This window comes from Cetorhinus maximus, chromosome 7, assembly GCF_964194155.1.
Source record: "Cetorhinus maximus chromosome 7, sCetMax3.hap1.1, whole genome shotgun sequence".
Classification (NCBI taxonomy): Eukaryota; Metazoa; Chordata; class Chondrichthyes; order Lamniformes; family Cetorhinidae; genus Cetorhinus; species Cetorhinus maximus.
Genome location: NC_135885.1, coordinates 36,353,685 through 36,378,673, shown reverse-complemented (window position 1 = coordinate 36,378,673; position 24,989 = coordinate 36,353,685).

The window sequence follows — 24,989 nt, the reverse complement described above, 5'->3', positions numbered from 1 at the left end:
ATGGAAAAGGCCTAGCTTTCTGTGGTGAGCTTAACCTGTATTTACAACGTAAGAACAGGAACTTTCTGCAATTCAATACATTTGAACGAGGAGCCAGATGACGCAATGTCATTACCATGCAATTTATAGGGGAGTGGCACACCCTGGAGAACAAATGCCTGATTTTCACTAATAACCATAATTCTGTGCTCGCCTAAAGTTTCTGTGCAATTTTTGCATAAATAATAGTGTCATTAGCCTCATCCTTATTTTTTTACAGTAAATTCTGCCCCATTGTCATGACTATGACTCACACCTGTTTACAGAATTCCTGGATAATTGCATATTTTCACAGTCAGAAAGCAACACTACCTTTAGCTAACAATGCTATCTTGTTGAATCCTGCAACTAGGTTTGGAGCAGAATTGGTCACTTTTGATCTTTCCTGGGCAGAATTCTACATCCTGCGGGCAGGCATGCGCCCAACCCGATCGGGTGTAAAATAGTGCGTGATATTTTGGTTGGCAGACGTATGTGAGAGTCGGCAGTGCGCCCGCCGACAATTAAGAGATCCATTAAGACCATTAATCAATTAACTTAATCTTATTTTTTGCTGCCCGTCTAACCTTACGGCTGGCGGGCGGGCGAATAGGCCAAGCGGCCTTTGCATTTTTGAGGAAACCTCGTCCACAGGCGGGTTGAGGTTTCCAACAGCAATTTTTAAAAAAAATTTAAAACAGCATTTTTAACCTATCCCTGTTCATGTGACTGAGTCACGTGTGGGGGACATGTTTCCCTTATTTTTAAAATCTTCATTTTTCATTTTAAAATTCTTCAGCTCCCTGAGGCAGCTCTGTGGCCTTCAGGGAGCTTTCAGTGCGCGCTCCCCCCGCACACGCGCAGACTTCAGCACCCGCCCTCTTCCCGCCCCCACCCCGGCAGCACTGAGGCTCTCAGTGCGTGTTTCACACTGGCTGCCCAGTTAATTGGCCAGCCAGCATGAAATCGTGGCCGGAGCCCAATCGCAGGCGGTGGTCCATTTCGCGGCCGTTCCCAGGCCTGCCCGCCATGCCCGCCCGACAAAGGGAAGATCCTGCCCTTGAAAAGAAGCAAGCAAGAGCATATACAGGTTTCATTGCCTTTTCCACTAATAAATGTTTTAATTAAATTTGTTGAAGGCAGGTGGCAGTAATAATAAAGATATCTGCTATTATACATCTACAAAAAAATGTTTCCAGCCAATTAAAAATTGTCGGTTCATTTTATGTCGCAATTTAATTTCATGGCGACAATTGCCTGGAATATCTTTATCTTGGTCTGCAAGATTACTTTCAAATTTCTGATTCAATTGTATTCAATTCAAGTATAAGTAGATGACTATGGTTTACATAAATTAAGGCATATTGTAAATCCACAAGGCAAGGAGAACATAGATGGAAAAGCATGGAAAAGCTAAGAATTGAAAACAATCAACCAAACAAGTTGGGCCCACATTTCTTTGAGGCCTTATGCAATCTGCATGAGTTAGAGGGATATGTGGTAGGAAATTGGGGTGGGAAGAGGGGCAGGACCCAGAAAGGTCAGGTGTTGGCTACCAAGAATCATGAGACTGATTTTGTTTCTGGGAGTAGATACATCTGCCCCCTTGTAGCCAGATATATTAAAAGAAAGCAGGACCAGTGGGAGCCACCAGTATGCCACCAGAGTTCCCAATGTACTTGCTTCCCATGATCTGAACATAATACATGCTGGCAGGATTTAAGCACACAGTGCATTTACTCAGCAATGGTGGGGCTAAGAGGGATGTTCCAGACTGGGTTCATGGCTTGGACATGCACCAAGGACAGAATTTTCCCACTGTCGGGGGGGAAGTTCAGGAGCGGGGAGGGGCGGAGGCATACCTCCGATTGTCACCACCAATTGGGGGCGCTCCCCCATTTACGTGGGTGGGCCAATTAAGGGTATGCGCTCCCTGTGTGGGCAGGGAGGTATTCCCTGAGCTGAGAGTGTGCTCTGTTGTGCATGTGCATGAAAGTACGCACTCATCTCCCTGAGGCTAAGTGCTGCCTTAGGGAGATTGGCTCCAAATGTAAAAATGCTAAAAATAGAAAAATAAAATTTCCCTGACACTGTCACATGAGTTGGGACATGTCCATCACTTTTAGTTAAACTTTTATTAAATTTTTAAAAACCTACATGAAACCTCATCCCGCCCATGGATGAGGTTTCATGCTTTCTCTGAAGCCCGCCAGGGCTCCTGGCCTGCCCGCCAACCTTAAGGTTGAACGGGCAGGTCCATTAATGATGTTAATGAGTTTGTCAATGGCCTATTACAGGTCGGAGGGCGCACAGCTGATTCAGCTGAGTCTCTGCCGACCTGAAAATTGAAATGACGCGGGGTGATGTCGGGAGTTCTGCCCGATGTCATCCCACGTCATTTTACGCGTCGGTGAGCAGGCCCCACCCCCCGCTCGCCAGCCGGGAAATCCTGCCCCAAGTCTTAAATCCTTGTCCTTATGAAATTGGCTCACTTCTGAACAAACCCATTTCAGATGCTTCTGCAGTTTCCTGACGGGTCTACTGACTGCATATCCATAAGCAGCTGGTTGGCACCACCTTTCGCTGTCCACCCCTTCTTTTAGCATCATTGTGTCAATACTGGAACAGTCAGGTCCTGCAAACCTTGAGGGATGGCGCCTGAAGGTCCTGCACCACTTTGCAACCTCGCTTGAGTGTTGGGTGTGTACGTTAATATTACTATGTAGTAATTATGGTTTTATTTAGTGTGCAATGTACCTTTAAAAATAATACTTGTTTAGGAAGATCACATGATTCATAGTAACCAATAGGAGAGCAGCACAGGCTACCTCAGCAGTCAGTGTAGAGTTAGTGTTGGAGTTGAAAGTGTTTGTGTAGTTGTTGCTGAGTATATTGTAAATAAACTTAATGTTCTCACCCAAGAAGTGTCTGTAGATAAACTCTATCCCTAATTGTACAACTTGACCACCCTACAACATACTACGAACAGTTCTCATTCTCATTTGATTTCTTCATGTCTCCCTCTTTGGCTTGGTGTTAATTTTTGTGAAGTTAAGTGCCCTGGAATGTTTTACTACATTAAAAGTGCTATGTAAATCCTGTTGTTCTGAGGTTATTCCCTGTAACCCTTTTTTTCCTCCTGTCCCCGTTAGGAATGTGGATAGCCATTCCACTTGGGAAGCCCCTGGTGATGGCCCTTATTTCCATTTAAAAGTTTTCATTATCAGGACCACCATTTTGGCAGGTCGTGCCTGGCTTATCTAGCAGTAGCTATATAAATGTGGATGGAATATGGATATTAGTCTGTGACACCCACACAACCAAAGCAGAAGAAGAAATTGCTAAACCACCGGCAAACATTTTGAGACACTCAAAAGCTACCATCTTGTTCTGTTGTTACCAACATTCACACCTGCTTTATACACATGGATTAGGCTGAGGACAGTACTGGTGAAAAAGGGGAGGATTTTTGATGGATGGTGTTATTTGTTTGCATTGAATCGCCCTTCCATGGGGACATTTAGTTTGGCTTGAAATTCTTACGCTGCTCATGGCAGGATTTCAGCATATTTGGATCCTGTCCCATTTTTCTGTGCAGACTGCATGATTTGTATGAGCGATTTATAGGGTCCTATGTTTTTATATGATATATATTTCAGTAAAACAATATAAAAAGTATGTCAAACAGACCCCAAATTTTCTTGGAGCTAATGGTGTAGCATTAATGGCATATCTGGGACTAATGTCAAGTAGGGGGTTGTTTAACTCAGTTGGCTAGAGTGTGGTGCAGAATAACAGTGAGGGTTCAATTCCTGTACCTGGAGCTGGTTCTTGGGGCCTGCCTCCTCACCTTAATCCAAAATGATAAATGGCATAAGCCATGATTAACCACCTTCAGTCTACAATAATGAAACATAGAGAGGGAGAGATGTCAAGTAGTCCTAACAAGGCAAAAAATAGATTGGGACCTGGTTGTCGTGGGCACCCACTCTAAAGGTCAGGTCACAACATTTTCTGTGGGAACGAAGGTGAAAAGGAATTTCATCCACTGCCTGGTTACCTGGCATTTAATAAGGAGGGGTGACATTATTTGCCAGAGCCCCTGTTTCTTCCAAATCCTTTAACCCAATCATATTGGATGCTAGTAAGATATCCACATCCAAACAGTAGAGATAGACAGATGTGAGATACTAGCTCTCTATCTTGGGTCATGGCCTGAAATACCCAAAGTATTTAAAACAGTAGGCTGACCTCACAATTACTTGAAGTTTTAATCCATTCCTGTGGACTTTATTCCACTGCTGCTTTTCAATGGTGTATTTGACTCCCTCCAACGGAGTTGCACATATGCCTTTACTGCTGGAGGCGCTTGGCTAATTTATTAAAATTGCCTAATCCCATCTCAAGCTTGGGAATCCTATGGCACCAGGATCACTCAACCAATACTTTCCTCAATAATTGTGACAGAGGATTGCAGGTATTTAGGTCTGTGAGGACATCCAGATACAACTTATTACAGATGTACTCTCCTTTGTTTAATTAGCTCCTCTCATCGCCACAACTATTCCTACATTTTTCCGGTTGTCAGGACAAGCGTAATCATTTAAACAGGGCAGCTTGGAGCATTATTATATGTTACACTTATTTTCCCCTACCAAATGCTGTGAGATATTATCAGCTGTGTAAATCCAGGAGCAAAGATAAAATGTTTTATATCATGTTAATGTCTCAGAATTCTGAGTTGATTGGATTTTACATTTCTCGGCAGGGTAAGGGAGGTGGAACAGAAACTGAGTGGTCCGCTCATTCCCACCCCCCGCCTTCTCAGCTCATCAAATCTAGTGTCAGATGGCCAATCAGTGGGCGTCTAGCAGAAAGGTGACCAATTAGCAGTGCAGGGGGTGGGGAGTCTAGGCCAGGACGTCATGTGACAGAGAGGTTCAGCTGTTAATAGAAAGTTGGTCACAGCTACAAATTTAAACGCCCCTTGCTCTTTCAATCTTTCTTTATTTCTTATTGCAGGCTCCAAAAAGCTTTAAAAAAAAATGAGTTAAAAGAGCATACACCTACTCACACCTTCACCAGCAGAATCGCTGCTACATTCAGCCATGGCCCCAGTGGTTGGCCTTCCACCCTTGTACCATCTTGTCACAGCTACTGTAAAGCACTCCCAAACTTTTTCACGTCTGATGCCCAAAAATTGCAGCAGGCTTGTTAATTTGTGGTTTCAAAATGGGGGCAGGCTTCTGATTTCTGTAGCTTCAGGGTCTGTCATGATGATGGGTGTAGGGAGGTGATGGCGGAGTGGTATTGTTGCTGGGCTGATAATCCAGAGACCCAGGGTAATGGCTCTGGGGGCCTGGGTTTGAATCCCACCACAGCAGATGGGGGAATTTGAATTGAATAAAAAAAAAATCTGGAATTAAATGTCTACTGATGATCACGGGGAGAATTTTCTCCCCGTGGGTGGGGGGCGGGGCTGAGCGGGCGCCAATTAAGCGCTGAGTGCTCCCTGTGCAGGCGGGAAGAGGAGGCTGAGTCGGGGCCTGTGCTCTTTCGCGTGAAAGAGTGCAGAAATCTCCCTGAGGCATGGAGCTGCCTCAGGGAGTTCAGTTTATGGTTTTAAAATTTAAATAAAGGAAAAAAAACTTTTAAAACATGTCCCCTCATGTGACAGTGCCACATGAGCTGGGACATGCCAATGAATTTTTAAAATAATTTTTATTGAATTTTAAAACACTTCATGAAACCTCATCCCGCCGGTGGTTGAGGTTTCATGAAAAATGCGAATGCCGCCTGGGCTCTTCGCCTGCCCGCCAACCTTAAGGTTGGACGGGCAGCTCATTTAACTGTTTTAATTAGTTTTTAACAGGCCTTAATAGTCCTTTGACAGTTCGGCAGGCGCGCAGCTGAGTTGGCTACATGCCCGCCAAACTGAAAATCTAAATGACACGTGGTGACGTCGGGATGCCCGCCCGGCATCACCGCGTGTAATTTTACATTTCAGCAAGTGGGCCCTGTCCTCGCTCGCCGACAGGAAAATTCTTCCCTATATGTTTTAACAAGATCACCTCTTCTAAGCTCCGACAGGTATAAACTCAATCTTTCTTCATAAAATAATCCCTTCATCCAAGGAATCAGTTGAGTGAACCTTCTCTGAACTGCTTCTAATGCAATTATATCCTTTCTTAAGTAAGGAGGCCAAAACTGTACACAGTCCTCCAGATGTAGTCTAAGGCCCTGTACAGCTGCAGCAACACTTGCTTACTTTTATCTTCCAACCTCATCGCAATAAACAGCAACAGTCCATTTGTCTTCCTAATCACTTGTTGCACCTGCAGACCAATAGTACCATCATGTACCAGGACACCCAGATCCCACTGCACCACAGAGTTCTGCAATCTCTCTCCATTTAAATAATTTGCTGCTTTTCTATTCTTCCTGCCAAAGTGAACAAGTTCACATTTTCCCACATTATACTCCATCTGTCAATTTTTTGCCCACTCACTTAACCTACTTAAATCCCCCTGTAGACCCTTTGGGCAGGATTGTTACCTCGGGCGGGCACGGCAGGTGGGCCCAGGAGCGGCCGGGAAACCGACCCCTGTCCGCGATCGGGCCCCGACGGTGATTTCATGCTGGCTGGCCCATTAACAGTCAGCCAGCGTGAATTGCGCTACAACGCTGAGCACTGCCAGGGTGGGGGGGGCGGGAGGAGGGTGAGCGCGGAAGTTTGCGCATGCGCTTGGATGCACACAATGAAAGCTCCCTGAGGCTCAGAGCTCCCTCAGGGAGCAGAAGATTTATAACAGTACAAATAAAGATTTAAAAAATAAGGTGAACATGTCTCCTCATGCGACTCTGTCACATGAGCAGGGACATGTTACAAATGAGATTTAAACAGTTTTATTTTATTTTTAATTCCAGTTGGAAACCTCATCCTGCCCCTGGATGAGGTTTCACAAAAAATCCAAAGGTCGCTTGGCCTTTTCACCCACCCGCCAACTGAATGGTTGGACGGGAAGTGAAAAATCTGATTTAATGAATTGATTAAGGCCTTACTAGGCCCCTTAATTGTCGGCAGGCGCGACACTGCCTCTCGCGCGCACCTGCCGAGCAAAATATCGCGAGAGTGCGCGATGATGTCAGGACGCTCGCCCAACGCCGTCGCACACTATGTTACTCTCGTTTGGGTTGGGCGCACGCCCATCCAACAAGAGAAAAATTCTGCCCTTTATGTCCTCTTGACAACTTACTTTCCTACCTATCTTTGTGTCATCAACAAATTTAGGTACATACATTCGGTCCTTTCATCCAAGTCATTGATATAGATTGTAAATAGTTGAGGCCCCAGCACTGATCCTCGTGGCACTCCACTAGTTACAGCTTGAAAACCCAAAAAATGCTCCATTTAACCCAACTCTGTTTCCTGTTAGCTACCCAATCCTCTATTCGTGCTAAGATGTTACCCCCTACACCATGAGCTCTGATTTTGTGCAGTAGCCTTTGATGTGGCACCTTGTCAAATATCTTTTGGAAATCCAAGTACACCACATTCACAGGTTGCCCCTTAACAACCTTACATGTTACTTCATCAAATAACTTGAATAAATTTGTCAAATGCGATTTGCCATGTTGACTCTGCCTTGTTGGATGGTGATTTTCTAAATGTGCTGCCAGTACCTTCTTAGTAATGGATTGTAGCATTTTTCCTATGACAGGTGTTAGACTAACTGGCTTATAGTTTCCTGCTTTCTGTCTTCCTCCTTTCTTGAATAGAGATGTTATATTAGGAACTTTCCAGTCTGCTGGGTCCTTTCCAGAATCTAGGGAATTTTGGAAGATCACAATCAATGCATTTATTATCTCTGCAGCTACTTATTTTAAAACCCGAAGATGAAAGCCATTGGCTTCAGGGGACTTATGAACCTTTAGTTCTAATAATTTTTCCAGTAGCTTTTCCCTACTGATTGTGATTGTTTTCAGTTCCACCTTCTATCTTCCTTCTTCATTTTCAAACATTCTTGTATGTTTTTTGTGTTTTCTACCGTGAAGACAGACACAAAATACCTGTTCAACACTTCCACCATTTCCATGTTTCCAATTATTAATTAACCATACGCACCCTCTAAGTGCTCAATACTCACTTTAGTTACTCTTTTCCTTTTTAAGTACTTGTAGAATCTCTTACTATCCTTTTTATATTTCTAGCTGGCTTTCTCTCATACTCCCTAATTTTTCTCCCTAATTTTCTCCCTAATTTTTTAAGTTATTCTTTGCTGGTTTCTAAAATCTGCCCAATCTTCTGACCTACCACCAATCTTTGAGTGTTACACACTTTTTTCTTCCAATTCAATACTGTCCTTAACTTCCTTAGTTAACCAGTGATTGTGGATCCTTCTCAAAGAGTCTTTCTTTCTCAATGGATTATATCTTTGCTGAGAGTTATGAAATATTTCCTTCAGTGCCTGTCACTGTTTCTCTGCTACCCTAACTTCTACCCCATTTTCCCAGTTTACTTCAGCCAACCCTATCTTCGTATCCTTATAACTGCCTTTATTTAAGTTTAAGGCACTAGTCTAAGACCCACACTTCTCACCCTCAAACTTAATGTGAAATTCTATCATATTATGATCACTTCTGTCTAGAGGCTCCTTTACTATGAAGCCATTAATTAATCCTGTCTCATTACACTTTACTAGGTCTAAAATAACTTGCTCCCTGGTTGGCACTAGAACATACTGCTCTAATAAATTGCCCCAAATACACTCTATGGGCGGGATTTCCTGGCCCCACCCGCTGCTGGGACCGTCTAGTCCTGCCAAAAGTCAGTTCTGATGAAGAGTCATACGGACTCGAAACGTTAACTGTATTCCTCTCCGCAGATGCTGTCAGACCTGCTGAGTTTCTCCAGCTATTTTTGTTTGTGTTTCTTCTTATATACTCTGTTCTACCATGTAGCGACTGTTAAGGGGCCTGTAAACTACACCTACATGTGACGTCTTACTTTTGCTATTTCTTATCTCTACCCAAATTGATTCTACATCTTGACCTTCTGAACTAAGGTCACTAAGCAGAACCTTTTTCTTAGCTCTATCTATGTCGTTGGTACCCACGTGGACCATGACAATTCTCACTACTCTACTAATGTCATCCTTAATCAACAGAGCTGCCCTGCCATCTTTTCATGGTTTCCTGTCCTTCTGAAATGTCAAATAGCCTTGAATATTTAGGTCCCAGCATTGGTCACCTTTTGTTACTAATGCTGTGCACATTCAGATACACAGCCTTTAGTTCTGACTTTTTAACTATTCTTGAAAATTATGGTCTTATTTGCTGGTGCACCCTTAAGTGTATATGCCCTGTCTCTTGCTGCCACACTCTGTTTATCATTATCCAAATCACTACCCTGTTCTAGTGCCTTGTTGTTTCCCTTTAAGTTACCACATTTCCCTTCAGGTTTCACATTTCCCTCATCCCCACTATTTAGTTGGAAGTCCCCTCTACCGCCTTAATTATACCACTTGCCAGAACACTGGTTCCAACACGGTTCAGGTGAAGACCCATCCCAATGGCACAACTCCCACTTTCCCCAGTACTGGTGCCAGTGCCCCATGAATTAAAACCCATTTCTCCCATGTTATCTTTGAGCCATGCGTTCAACTCTCTAATCTTATTTACCCTATGCCAATTTGCTCATGGCTTAGGTAGTAGTCCAGAGATTAACACCTTTGTGGTTCTGCTTTTTACTTTAGCTCCTATCTGCTCGTAATCCCTAAGCATAACCGCTTTCTTAATTCTATCTATGCTGTTGGTACCCATGTGGACAATGACAAATGGATTCTCCCCCTCCCACTGCAAGTTCCTCTCCAGCTTGAGCAGACGTCCTGAACCCTGCTACTGGGCAGGCAAGATGTCTGGACTCAGGCTTTCAGCTGCAGAGAACAGTATCTATCCCCCTGATTATAATATCCCCTAAATTCTATTTACTCCCCCGACTTGAATGGCTCTGTGCACCATGGTGCCGTGGTCAGTTCGTTCAACCTGCAGCCCCTGCTCTCATCCATTCAAGGTATAAGAACCTCCAACCTGTTGCACAATTGCAGAGGCTGAAGCTCCCCCACTTCTAACTTCTCAATCCCCATACCTGCCTCACTCACAGTCACACCCTCGCTGACCACGGGCCAAATCAGAAGACCTTAGCCTAAGAAGTGTGATTGTCTTCTGGGACAAAGTATTCAGGTAACATTCCCCTTCCCTGAAGCATTGCAATGACCAAAGCTCAGCCTCCAGTTTGTAAACTCTGAGCCAGAGTTCCTCAAGCCCTTGAGGCACTTACTTCAGACGTGGTTGCCACAGATCACACTGGTGTCCACCAATTGTCACATATTACAGCTGTAACGTATCACCTGCCCTTCCATCCTTATTGTGTTTTAATTAACTAATTAAATATTTTTTTAATTAAAATTTAATTAATATCTCTATCCTGTCTGTGCTTTTATTCAATTAATGTTATACTTACTCTGATTCAAATTCCATAGTTTAGATGAGAGAAAATGCTCAACAACCAATCAATCACTTACCTTCTTTGCTGTTATGTTACACTTTGATTTTCTTTGGAATGCTCTGAGCCCATAGACTCACTCCCTTAGCTCTTCAAACTCTCCCCTAGATTACCCTTCATTTTTGGGACTTCCACAGCCACTGAAGGCTGAAAAATGTTAGAAAAATGAGCACCTCTTTCCCCTTCTGCACCAAATTCCCACATGAACCAAATTCCCAAATACACACTTGGCTTACGTCTCATTCTGAAGTAGTCTCCTCTCCATGCGTCTCCCTTCATAATTTTAAAGACATCCATTAGATCACCCCTCAGCCTTTTTTTCTGGTATCCCCCTTGTAAACCTTCTCTGCACCTTCGCCAGTGCCTCTATATCCTTTTTATAATATGGCGACCAGAACTGCATGCATGTCTAACTAAGATAGAAGTAAAATACTGCGGATGCTGAAGAGAAGTGGATCTCTTCAGCTCTGAAGAAGGGTCATATGGACTCGAAACGTTAACTCTGTTTCTCTCTCCACAGATGTTGCTTTTGTCCTGTCCAACTAAGCTTTGATACATGACATAACTTCCCTACTTTTCAATTCTATCTCTCTAGAAATAAAGCCTAGTCTTTGGTTTTTTTTTTTATGGTCTTACTAACCTGTGGAGCAACTTTTAGTAATTGGTGTGTTTGTACCCTGAAACCCATTTGTTCCTCTACCCAACCTAGACTTACATCTTCTAAGTAATAAGTTACCACCCTATTATTCCTGCCAAAATATACAGCCTAGCATTCATCTGTTTTGAACTTCATTTGCCAATTATTTACCCATTTAGCAAGCTTATTAATGTCTTATAATTTGTTGCAGTCCCCCTCAGTCATCTTTAAATTTAGAAATTGTGGGCTGAATTTAAATGCCATGATGGTGGCCTTGTCCATTGGCCAGAGAGCCAGTGGCAACCCTGCCACAGCCATTTCTAGGAGCACCAATGGGATTCAATCCCTCTCAAGCACTTACTTTCCTGATATTGGGATTCCTAAGCCTTTGGAGGTGCGGATCCTCCTTCCAAGAACTGCAGGTCAATCAAAGGGCTGCCAACTCTTCAGACCCAGCATCGCCATTGAGAGTGGTGCTCACTGCTGGGACTTCAGTAGCAACCATGGAAGCCCTACTACCCAGATAAGTGGGGTGGCCTCTTCGGGGCCAGTCAGACAGGACCTGAGTGGTGGAGGGTGTGTTAGTATGGAAGGATATGTGGGTCTTCCCATTGGAGCAGTCCTTGCCACTGGCAGGGCCTTCCATTGAGCACAGGGTTCCTGAATGGGAGGCCTCCCAACCGGCTGGCTGGCCACCAGGGTATATCTGGCAGCCTGCGCACATGGCTGGTAAAATATCAACGATAGTGGGAAGAGGCCCTTAAATGACCCTTCATTAGCTACTTAAGGGCTGCAATTGACCTAGGGATGGGGTGGCTGATCTCAAACCTCCCTGCCCCTGACTCAATCAAAGTGAGGGGGTAGGGGAGTCCCTAAGATAATTGACCACACCACCACCTCCCGGTCTGCTCCCGGGCGTTGGGCATTAAATTCCAATCTGTGTTTTTGATTCCAATGCCCAAATGGTTAATGTAAATTGTGAATAGCAGTGGTCCCAGCTCTGATCCTGGTGAAACATCACTTCCCATTCTCAGCCACTCTGAATTACTACTCTTTATTCCCACTCTCTGCTTTCTGTTTTGAAGCTAGTTAAAAATTAATTTTGCCACTTGTCCCCAGACTCCACATTGTCTGGCATTGTTCATTGGTGTATTATGGGGCATCTTACTGAAAGCCATTTGAAAATCTAGATAAATTGCATCCACTACATTACCATTGTCTAGCTCTCTGTCACCTCCAGAAAAGAAAATCTATAAGATATGGTCTGACAAGATATTCTCTTTTGAAATCCATGCTGACTATTCATTATTAAATTTCTTATTTCCAGATGTTCTTCTATTCTCTTCTTTAATAAGGATTCCATTTTCCTATTACCAATGATAACTGGCTGTTCTATAATTCCTTGAACATGTTCTATCCCATTTTTTAAACATAGGTATTACATTAGTTATCTACCATTCTTCTTGCATTACACCATTTTCTAATGAATTATTAAAAATATGTTGTAATGCTGCTGCTATCTCTTCCCTAGAATCTTTTAAAATGCGTGGATGCAATCCATTCAGATGAGGGGTTTTACCCTTTTTGAGTTGGAATAGTTTATTTAATACATCATTGTTTTTTTCATTTTAAATGCACACATCTCATCTCTCATCTCATCTTCTTGTGTCATGTCCACCTGTTATATCACCCTAGTAAACACTGAAGCAAAATGGAATACAATGGAATAAAATAGGAGCCTTGCAGGTGTTGCTGTCTTGAGAAATAGCAAACTCTCATAGGTCACATCCTGGGATACTGATAAAACTTGAAAACATAAGCATGGAATTTGAGAATGTTACAAAGCCACAGCGGGAGCAGCACAAGGAATTGGTGGGCAGCATTTGTGTCAATTTAATGAACAGAAGAGCAAGTTTCAAATAGGGAATGGTTGATGTGGTATCCTTATGATTGTTTTTTCGGACAGAAGTACACTCTTCAGCGATATACAGATAGCTGATAACTTTCATTGACTTGTCTAACACCTAGTATCCTCAGGGATTTAGATAAACAGATGCTATGTGACTCCTGCGTGCTGTTCAATTGGATTCAGAATGCCATAACTCCAACTGCCAATGAATAGATTTGTCTTCTTGGTTACTACTGTTGTTAAGAATCCAGATGGAGCAGCTGTGGGCATCAGTCAGTCAACGCTATTCAAAGATATTCCTCAAGTTAGTGCTGCATTGCTCTGGAGGGTTCCCCTCCTGCATCATATTTCCAACATTCTGTGAGCTATAAATAATACCAAGCAGCATTTATTTTGCCACCAAACTTGCTAAATCCAAATCCCGATAACATTGTTTGCTTTAGATAAGCTTTACTGACTGGTTTCATGCCTCATATTCTACAGCTGCCTTCCTTAACATCCTAGGTATTGTTGACTGCATTATGGAAGAAGTGGGTAGCCAATCTTGCACATTTGTTTGATAGGCATGTTTACTTTGACATCAAAAGCTTAGAGTTAGAGAAAGCATGGAATAAGGATAAGTCAATGGTCCCACTCCTGTCATAATGCATGTATAATCTACACTATCATTAACTGGAACTCACTTCTTCAAAATCATACATGCCAATCCAGAAAACCAGTAAAAGCTGACCAACAGTTTCAAAAATGTTGACGCAAACACATAAAAAACTGACAACTGAAGAATGATCGAAATGTGAGAACAATTATGGCCTAAACGTCTGTCGGCTGTCAATCTTGTTGTAAGTGCTGTGATCTGCCTGGCAGGAACCTTCACTACTGACACAGCCAGAATACGTAGAGTCAAGGGGACATTCCCTATTTCAAAGATTCCACCCTTTTATGGACTCATTCCCGCAATGGTGGGAGGATAGGGACAGGAATTATGAGACTGACATCGCTGTACAAAGTCTCCAGCAGCCAATTAACTGGAGTCCATGAGCCATTCTGTAAAGGCTGTGAATTCCTGAATGATGGCAGCCTTTGCTTTTAGGATTCCAGCCAAAGCCCAGGCCCAAAATCCTCAGGTGAGCCTCCTTTCTGTTGGCCAGGAGACACTTTCACCCAAAATAAAATGCACCTGTGGGGCTCAGCTCAGGACTACAGAGATCATCATAGAATAGTAGGGTGGTATTTAATGGAGGTGAAAAGGGTCTTGCCTGCCGGATGGAGAGCCAACGAGAACCCCACATTACCTTTATGGGGAAAGCCTGCCGAATTAAGTGCCAATCAGACACTTAACTGGGCAGTGGCAGGCCTTCCCCAGGATCAAGGAGCCGGGGGATGGAAGACCCACCTGCCTGCAAGTCAGAGGCTGGCGGCTCTTCATTGCTCAGCAGTGCCACTGGCAAGGCGGTGGCTGCTGTCAGTAATGCACCCACCCGAGGCCTAAGATCACCAATGGACACAGGCACAGGTGAGTGATGGCGGGTGGAAGAGAGGTCGTGGGGCAGAGATCACCGAGGAGGGGGTTGGCAGCAAGGGCAGACAGGTTGCTCTCAGCAGCGTCCCCCACCTTTCCGATGCTGAGTCCCTCAATCTGGCACTGGCTGCCTTTGAACGAGGAATCATCCCTCGTGCAACCACCAACACCCCGCACTCCCCCACCCCCCACCACCCTCTGGGAGCCTGCAAACAACTCCAACAGGGTTTTCTTTTGGCTTTTCTTTCTGCATGGCACGTTCTCTGCCCACTGCTGGGTGAATGTCAGCAGCGGCGAGATGAAGCCCTTAAGTAGGCATTAATTACCTAATTAAGGGCCTCAAATGGTCGTGGGAAGGGAAGGCCGCCCAGGGGCATTCCTGCCATGGAATTATCAGGGTAGTGGCAGGAATGTGGCAGGATGCCCACCCACCATCCTCCCACCACGTTAAATGCACCCCTGCCACCAAACTTGCCAAGGGGCAGATTGCTAAATCCCACTCATAGGGCGGAAGCATTCAACCCCGTTGGCCGCAGGCATCATGGTGGGTGGGTTGGGTAGGGGGCCAATATGGTGACAAGGCCAAAAATTGGTTTCATGACATTGTGAAACCAGTTTGCGATTGTCCACTCCACCTGTTAATGCAGGCTGTGTTTCCCACCACCGCACATCGGGAACCTAATTTCAATACTTTGGCATCTCAGTATAAGCCCTGCTCGGTGTAATCATCCCCCTACATGAAATTTACTGCCCATGTCAGCGTGACTTCAGAATGGTGTGCTTCATGACTGCCTTAAAAAGGCATGCACCTGGCAACTTGAACTTCAAGGGGAACTCGGAGGCGAGTGCAGACAGCCTTACGTAACGCTTGTGAGCATTGCCCATAGGACATCAAGGAAGAGGCGCCATGCATTCGATGGGGGCACAGGCAAGTCACTTTTTCCCGGCTGGCTTTCAGTGCGGTGCCGGGGCAAGGACTCCAGTGCGGGTGAGGACAGGTGTCAGGGTGGAGGGGGTCGGGGGGGTGGTGGTGGCAAGACAGCACAGACTGAAGAAGTACACAAGTACATACTGGGGATGGGCGGGGGGAGGGGGGGGCGGTGAGGGACGAGGCCACACACTTGGAAAAGCTTGTCAAAAGTGAACATTCTTTCATAGCTGAGACTGTTCAGCAGCAGCTCCATTGACATGCTTGGAGTTGGGCCTCTGAAGCTTTTCTGACCACTCAAGCAATGTAAAGTGCCACCAAATGTTACAGAATTTTACACCCCTCGGGTGCAGACTGCAAATTAATGTGTGTTTTAGGGGGCAGCAGAGCAATTGGCCAAATGGGCAAGTTGTACAATCCCCTTGCAAAAGGTGGCCATGGCACAGTCACTGGTGGAGGCGCTCACAGCCCCTTGCAATGTCTTTATTCAGGTTTCCATTATGATTAAGCTAACAGTACAGCCTTGCCGTGTGGGTTAAGAGAATGCCTGCACCTGAGCTGCGAACACAACATGCAGTGCAGTGGCCGATGCTGCCGCCAGTCGGTCAAGTGGAGTGGGGTGGAGGTGGATGGGGTTTCGGACAGCCAATGAGCGCACCACACACTGACCATCCAAATGGCAGCTAGCACTTTCCTGTATGTGTGAAGGGGCTTTCAATTTTAACCAAGAGAGGTTCTTAGGACACATGCTAACCCATGCATCTCTCTCTTTGATCTTGCAGGAAGAGAACATCAGGATCATGGAGCCTGGTGATTTATCAGTATGCCTCATGGCTTACAGGGAGCAGAGAAGAAGAAGGCGAGAGCGGCAGAGATGCCTCGCTTGGCAGGAGGAGCATCTCCCTCAAGATGAAGGGGCGGCAGGGCCTGCTGCACACGCAGCTGACGATCCACAGAGAGCCGTAGGTGCTTTGCCAGATCCAGGGTCTATAGATGGTGCTTGTTGTTCCTGCAGATAACCGAGAACCAGTGTCGCCGAAGGCTGCACATGTCTAAGGGAATGGTCGGTCACATCTGCCACCTGCAGGATTTGGCGCCATGGGAACATGGAGGGCATCCACTGCCAGTAGCTGTGAAAGTGACCGTGGCACTCAATTTCTATGCCAGCGGCTCCTTTCAGGACTCCACAGGTGACCTGTATGGGATCTTACAAGCCTGCACGCACCAGTGTATTCAGGAGGTCATGGACATCATATTCGTGAAGGCACAGAACTTTGTGCATCTTGCCCAGCATCAGGAAAGCCAGGAAGCAAGAGCGCTGGGATCTGCACAGAGCGCTGGTTTTCCACAGGTGCAAGGTCCATCGACTGCACTCAGGTGTTGCTCATATTTCCGTAGCAACAAGTAGTCAACTATGTGAACCACAAGGGCTTGCTTAATGTTCAGCTGGTGTGCGACCATCACAAACGCATCCTGCAGGCCTGCAAATGATTCCTAGGGAACATCCATGACTCCTACATACTTAACAGGTCTCAGATCTCTGACATCTTCCGGGGTCCAGAGAAGCTGCAGGGTTGGCTCCTCAGAAACAAGGGCTACCCACAGAGGATGTGGCTGATGACGCCCATGTGGCAGCCTCAGACTGCAGCAGAGTGATGGTATAACAAGGCTCATGCCACGACAAGGACTTTGGTGGAGCAAACGATAGGCATTTTGAAAATGAGGTTCTTTTTCCTCAACAGGTCCAGTGGAGCACTGCAATATAGTCCCCAGAGGCTGCCGCGCATCATCATTGCCTGCTGCATGTGACACAACCTGGTGCTGCGATGGGGGGAGGACCTGGCTGAGGAGGAGATGGAAGAGCTGCACATCTCCCCCAATGAGGAGGATGTCAAAGGGGATGACAGTGATGAGGTATTTGATGGCGAGGATGCTGGCGATGAAGCCATCGCACTGGCCAGGCGAGGCAGGTGCGCTGGGGAAGCTGTGATAAGCCACAAGATTCGTGGAGGATGATGATGAGATGCAGTGAGGACTGTCCTGACATCCTCACCTTGCAGCTGTGAATGTTTGATTCCTGTGTGGCTGATGGCAACGCACATACCCTCAGTGCTCAGGCTTATGTCATGGAAATGCAGCAGAGGCCTTAATAGTCACTAGGTTCCAGGAGGATGAGGACAACATGCAGTAAGGACTCTCCATAGATCTTCACATAGCCTCTGCGAATATCTGACTCCTGTCTGGCTGAAGGCAGCTCGCTTGCGCCCCGTGATCAGGGTCATATCATGGAGATGCAGCAGTGAAAATTTATGTGCAGCTGATCCTTTGTCTGTCTTCAGCACCTGTCCCCTTCTGCAGCACAGCATCACCAGTCACAGATGCTAAAGTGATGGGGAGTCAGACCCACCTTAAAGGTGCTGAGACCACACAGAGAGAATGACTGAACTCTGTGACGCCTGTCCACTACATTCTGGCAGCAATGACAAGCACCATCCAGGTGCAGGCATCACTAATGTGTCCAGTGAGCATGAGGCCGAACCATCACTTTGGTCTGACGGTTACAGGTTACTGAGACACTTGCCTTTATCTTGTGCAGGAACCAAGGTTTCACATGTGAGTGACATGAGCACTGCTCATCTGAACAAGGAACCATCAGCAGGGAGACATTCTTGGGATGAAAACAAAATACTGCAGATGCTGGGAATCTGAAATAAAAACAAAAAATGCAGGAAAAACTCGGGTCTGGCAGCATCTTTGGATAGAGAAACAGAGTTAACGTTTCAAGTCATATGGTCTTCAGACATTCTTGGGAGTTTATTTACAATAGTGAGCATGATGTACAAGTGATAAACATTTGTGCCCAGGCTGTGCAACTACATCTTCTTAACCTTCCTAGCCCTGTCGCTACATTTTGGTGCTTCCCCGACATCCACAGCAGAGGTGGAGGCAGCCTGCTGACTGCTACACCCTGTGTGTGATGACCTTGGCGGGCGTCCTCTGGAGGCCCAAGACCTGGAGGACTCCGGCTTGCTTTGGGTGCCCTGCTGTGGGCCAGCTGCACCCTCCTCTGCCTGTTGAGCTGGAGCTGCGGGGGTGACAGGAAGAGGTGATTTGGATCAGCCGGACATTCCTGGAGTCACCTGGGTGGATGGCCCTGGGGTGTCGAGCTGTTGGTCCTCCTCCCTATGGGTCCCAATGGTCCCTGGCTGACTCCTTGAGAAGGGGAAGCTGGAGCGAGATTGAGCTGCCCCGCACCCCTCTTGCATTGACACTGTTGGAGGCCAACTATGGCGTCAGCGATGGAGTTCAGCCCATGCAGCAGAGCAGGACTGATGTCCTGGACCAAGGTCTCCATGGTGGCTGTCATCCTACTGGTGTTGACCTCGGTGCATTGGCATGCCGGCGCTATCACCTCAGACTGAAGGCAGACAGATTCCTCCATTGTGCCTTGCAATCTGAGGAGTGCAACGTACATCCCTTCCTGATGTTCCTGAGCTTGCCTTTGCAGCTCCAGCAATTAAGGTATGACCGAGTCCAAAGACTCCCCATCTGACTTGGACTCAGCAGATTTCTGGCCTCCAGCAGTCCTCCAAGTGCTGGAAACCTAGAACGTCCCTGCCTCCGCTTGCTGTGGATCAGACAGTGCGATGTGCTCAGCAGATTGTGACCCAAGGCTACTCTAGAACTAAGTCCCACCGAGGTGTGTATCTCTGTGCCAGTGGAGGGTGTGGGTGAGCGCTGTGACAGGTCTTCAATTAGAATGTCATCAGATTCCTCTTCTGAGGTGTCTTCAGGGCTTGAGTCGAGGACCTGGGCTGTGGACCCCCTCGGCTGCTTCCCAGATGTGCCTGCGAAAGTAAGAAGAGATAACTAGTGCAGGGCAGGGACTGCAGAACAGGGGAACTCACTTAATGATGGATGTTACACTCCTGGATCCTCACTGCCGACCTCACCATCAGCACAGGAACGGTCCAGATCATCGCAGGCCAGCTGGATGACTCTATTTTCAAAGTCTATGTGGACCTTGATGTCAGGCATTCCTCCACCAGTCTGTGACCTCTTCCTGTTGTGTGCTAGCTTGTCCTGCATGAATACAGTTGGAGAGAGTGTAAGCAGGACACCTGCCAGGCCATATGAGAAGGATGCTTGGTATGTGTGGGTGGTGAGTGGTGCCATGGATGGGCTGAGGATATGATCTGTAGGGCAGATGAAGGTGTGTACGAGAGTGAATGGTGATGTCCCTTGAATTGGCAGTGAGTGAGATCCTTTTGCATGTGTAATAGGTTTGTGAGTGTGTGAGTTGAGAGTGATGAGAAGAGTGACTTACCCTGGCAGAACGGAGGAGATCATTTACCCTTTTTCGGCACTGGGTGGCTGTCCTCTCTTGCAGGGCATTGGCGCTGACCACTGCTGCCAGGACTCCCAAGCTGGATTTGTCACATTGCTTTGTGATCTTCGCCCAGAGTGGGGGCAGAGCACTTCACAGTGGCCCTCCACTGAGTCCAGTAGATGTCACTAAATTTGGGGGCAGCATGTTTGCTCCTTTTGGCAGCCATGATTTTCCAGCAGCTTTTGATCACTTTATGACAGCTAGCTCTGCGCAGGGGCATTTTTAAAATATGGCTCCTGGATTATTGAATGCCTGAGGTGATGACGGGATGGGTGAATCAGAGGCCAGCCATCTGGCGTGTTTCCCGTGAATGCATTATCAATAAGGTGGGATGTGCTGGGAAGGGGACATTTCGGCGGGAAAACTTGCGGCCGGCTAGTAAAATGACATTTTCACGCCCACTACCACACTTAATGCAAACCTAGGATGATTCTACCCATAGGGTCATTAAGATACAGAAGAAGGCCATTTGGCCTATCGGCCCCGTGTAGAGCAATCCCATCAGTCCCATTCCGTGCTTTATCCTTGTAGCCTTGCAAGTTTATTTCTCTCAATTGCCTATCCAATTTCCTTTTGAAAACACCATCACCTCTGCTTCCACCACCCTAGTGGACAGTGAGCTCCAGCTCAAAACCACTCGCTGCGTCAGAATGTTCTTTCTCACACCCTCCTGTATCTCTTAAATCTCTCCTTAAACCTGCATCCCCTAGTCCTTGTAATGGGAACAGGTTTTCTTTGTCTACTGATCTAATGCTGACAAGCTTATACACCTCTCAAAGATCTCCATTTAATGGCCTATGCTCCGAGAACAACTCAATTTTTCCAACCTAACCTTGTAGCTAACTTCCTTCTGGTAAATCTCTTCAGGACGCTCTCAAGGGCCTTTCTAAAGTGTGGAGACTAACTGGGTGAAACACTCCAGGTGTGACCTAAGCAGAGCTTTGAAGAGGTTCAGGATAATTTCCCTGCTTTTTTACTCAATATCTCTATTTATGAAGCCTAAGGTCCCCCATACTTTGCTAACTACTCCTTCAATACGTCCTGCCACTTTGAAAGACCTATGCACATGAGGAGTTAGTGGCACAGTGGTAATATCACTGGAGTAGTGATCTAGAGGCCCAGGCTAATCCCCTGGCTGCACATGTTCAAATCCCTCCATGGCAGCTGGTTGAACTTAGATTCCATTATTAAATCTGGAATTATCTCAATAATTGTGAACATGAAAACTCACCTGGTTCATTAATGCCCTTTAGGTAAGGAAATCTACCATCCTTGCCTGGCCTACATGTGACTCCAGACCCACAGCAATGTGGTTGACTCTTAAATGCCCTCAGAAATGGTCTAGCAAGCCACTCAGTTGTATCAAACCACTATGAAGTCTGAAAGGAATTAAATGGGACCTGGCATTGGCCTAATGCACACCCAGCCTTATTGACCCTGCAAAGTCCTCCTTACTAACATCTTGGGGTTTGTGCCAAAATTAGGAGAGCTGTCTCACAGACTAGTCAAGCAACAGCCTGACATTGCCATACTTACCAAATCACACCTTACAATGTCCCAAACACCACCAGCGCCAGAGGTGGCAGCACAGTAACATACTGTCAGGAGGGGGTTGCCCTGGGAGTCCTCAACACAGAATCTGGACCCCATGAAGTCTCATGGTATCAGGTCAAACATGGGCAAGGAAATACACTGCTGACTATCACCTACTGCTCCACTCAGCTGATGAATCAGTACTCCTCCATTTTGAGCTGTTCTTGGAAGAAACACTGAGGGTGGAAAGAGCATGGTTGGGGGACTTCAATGTCCATCACTAAGAGTGGCTTGGTAGCACCAAGCTGGTCAAGTCCTAAAGGACATATTAGGCTGGGTCTGTGGCAGGTATTGAGGGAACCAACAAAAGGGAAAAACCTATTTGATCCTGCCTTCACCAATCTATCTGTTGCAGATGCATCTGTCCATGACAGTATAGGTAGGGATGACCACTGTTGTTGTGGAATTGAAATCCCAGCCCACATTGAGGATACCCTCCATCATTTTGTATGGCACTACCACTGTGCTAAATGGGATAGATTTTTAACAAATCTAGCAACTCAAAACTGGGCATCCAGGAGGTGCTGAGGGCATCAGCAGCAGCAGAATTGTATTAAACCACAATCTGTAACCTCATGGCCCGGTGTATCCCCACTTTACGACTACCACCAAGTCAGGGAATCAACTCTGGTTCAATGAAGAGTGCAGGAGGGCATGCCAGGAGCAACACCAGGCATACCTAAAAATGAGGTGCCAACCTGGTGAAGCTACAACACACGACTTACTTGCATGCCAAACAGTGGAAGCAGCAAGCAATTAAAAGGGCTAAGTGATTCCACAACCAATGTATCACATCTAGGCTCTGCAGTCCTGCCACATCCAGTCATGGATGGTGGTGGACAATTAACTAACTGGAGGAGGAGGCTCCACAAATATCCCCATCCTCAATAATGAGAGAGCCCAGCACATTATTGAAAAAGATAAGGCTGAAGCATTTCCTACAACCTTCAGCCAGAAGTCCCGACTGGATGATTTACCTCAGCCTCCTTCTGAGGTCCCCAGCATCACAGATGCCAGTCTTCAGCCAATTCGATTCACTCCACATGATATCAAGAAATGGCTGAACACATTACAAAGGCTATGGGCCCTGACAACATTCCAGCAATAAGATTTATGATCCAGAACTAGCCTCGCCCCTAGCAAAGCTGTTTCAGTACAGCTACAGCAGTAGCTGAATGTTCTGTACTCAGTGAAGAACTCAGTTTCATCCTCTTTCGCCCTTACCATAATGAATTTTGGGCTCGGCAAGATGCTGAACTCTCCTTCTGTTGCCTTTGTCTCTGTGCTCACTTCTTTGGGCAGGGATTCCACCCCCCATTCAATGGATCCTTTCACCCGCTTCCAGTATTCTCCCTTTACCTGGACCCCTCCGTCTGGCCTCTTGCCTGCTCTTGATCTCTTCATTGAGGACTATCAGCATGACATTGGCCGTCTTAATTTCTCTGCTCCTCTCACCCACTCTAATCTGTCTCCTTCTGAACTTGCTGCACTCCGTTCTCTCAGGTCCAACTCTGACTTTGTTATCAAACCTGCCGACAAGGGTGGTGCTGTACCTTGTAGGGGCCTAGCGCCAACTCTCAGACACTTCTTCCCACCTCTCCTGAACCATGACTCCACCACCAAACATCAAATCATTGTTTCCAGGACAGTCACTGACACATCTCCTCTAGAGATCTTCCCTCCACAGCTTCCAACCTCAAAGTCCTCTGACCCCACACCTACCTCCTTCCCAAAATGCACAAGCAGGACTGCCCTGGTAGACCCATCATGTCAGACTGTTCCTGTCTCATGGAACTCATTTCTTTCTATCTTGACTCCATTCTCTCTCCCCTTGTCCAGTCTTTTCCCACCTACATTCGTGATTCCTCTGATGCCCTGCACCATATCAACAATTTCCAGTTCCCTGGCCCTAACTGCATCCTCTTCACCATGGATGTCCAATCCCTCTACACCTCCATCCCCCACCGGGATGGTCTGAGGGCTCTCCGCTTCTTCCTCGAACAGAGGCCCGAACAATCTCCATCCACCGCCAATCTCCTCCGCCTGGCTGAACTTGTTCTGTCATTGAACAATTTCTCCTTTAACTTGTCTCACTTCCTCCAAATAAAAGGTGTGGCAATGTGTACCCACATGGGCCCCAGTTATGCCCATGTTTTTGTGGAGTATGGTGACCATTCCTTGTTCTAGCACTACTCAGGCCCCTTGCCACAACTCTTTTCTTAGTACATTGATGACTGTATTGGTGCCGATTCATGCTCTCGGCCAGACCTGGAAAAATTTATCCATTTTGCTTCCAGTTTCCACCCCTTTCTCACCTTCACATGGTCCATCTCTGACACTTCCCTTTCCTTCCTTGATCCCTTTGTGTCTATTTCTGGTGATAGACTGTCCACAAATATTCATCACAAGCCCACCAACTCCCACAGTTCCTCACACCCCGCTTCCTGTAAGGACTCCATCCCATTCTCTCAGTTCCTCCACCTCCGTCGCATTTGTTCTGATGAAGCCACTTTCCAGGACAGCGCTTCTGACATGTCTTCCTTCTTCCTTAACTGAGGTTTCCTACCCACTGTGGTTGACAGGGCCCTCAACTGTGTCTGACCCATCTCCCACACCTCTGCCCTCATACCTTCCCCTCCCTCCCAGAACCATGATAGGGCCCCCCGTTCCTCAATTTTCACTCCGCCAGCCTCCACATTCAAAGGATCATCCTCTGCCATTTCTACCAACTCCAGCATGATGCCAACACCAAACACATCTTCCCTTCACCCCCAGTCAGCATTCCATGGGGACTGTTCCCTCTGGGACACCCTGGTCCACTTCTCCATCACCCCCAATACCTCATTCCCTTCCCACGGCACCTTCCCATACAATCGCAGAAGGTGTGACACCTGCCACTTTACTTCCTCCCTCCTCACCGTCCAAGGGACCAAACACTCCTTTCAAGTGAAGCAGCATTTCACTTGCACCTCCTTCAATTTGGTCTACTGCATTCGCTGCTCCCAATGTGGTCTCCTCTACATTGGGGAGACTAAATGCAGACTGGGTGACCACTTTGCAGAACATGTTCAGTCAGTCCGCAAGCATGACCCAGACCTCCCCGTCGCTTTCCATTCCAACACACCATCTTCCGACTAGGCACTTTACAGCCTTCTGGACTTAACATTAAGTTCAACAACTTCAGATATGAATTAGCTCCTCCATCTTTATCCCTTTTTTAATCCAATTTTGTTTTTGTTTTTCTTTGTTTTTTTAATTTTAATTTTAATGTTTTATTTATTTATTCATTTTTAAAATCCTTTCCCCCTAACCCCCCAAACCACCAACACCCCCCCACCCCACCCCCTCTACCCCACAGGGCCATCTGTCACAGTTTTCTATGTTTTGCTTTCACAGAGCGCTGACCTTTGTTCTGCTATTAACACATTCTG